Genomic DNA, 383 nt, shown 5'->3' on the forward strand with positions numbered 1-383 from the left:
CCGTTCAATGAAAAGATTATCCTTTCCCCCTTTGAACTGCCTTGATACTTTGTCAAAATTAAATGACCTGATCAATCCTTTGCAGTTAGAATTAGTGCTCTCATACAGGCCTCCGTTTGTATTTGAAAAGTCAAGAAAGATGACATATTGTTACAGGGGTTTTCTCCAGAGACTGATGTGGGAGGGTTGCCTGAGAGAAAACTTTTACCTCCCTCTTTGTTATAATGTTGTGCAGTTTTTTGTAGAGGCCTTTTTTCCTCAAATAAAAACATTTTCTAAGAAGTAATCGACAACCATGAAGCAATGGACAAAAACGGCCTACAGGCAAGAAACAGGTCCAATAATAGGAAATAGTATCCTTTTTTGCAGGAAGATCAGATGAA

The 383-nt window shown here is 37.9% G+C and overlaps 1 protein-coding gene across 1 annotated transcript in view; it reads left to right on the forward strand.

Moving 5' to 3' along the window:
- Window positions 1-383, forward strand: part of VAMP4 (vesicle associated membrane protein 4) — a 37,655-nt gene that overhangs the window by 10,633 nt on the left and 26,639 nt on the right. The gene's annotated exons all lie outside the window — the stretch shown is intronic.

This window comes from Pteropus vampyrus, unplaced genomic scaffold (assembly GCF_000151845.1).
Source record: "Pteropus vampyrus isolate Shadow unplaced genomic scaffold, Pvam_2.0 Scaffold194, whole genome shotgun sequence".
Taxonomy (NCBI): Eukaryota; Metazoa; Chordata; class Mammalia; order Chiroptera; family Pteropodidae; genus Pteropus; species Pteropus vampyrus.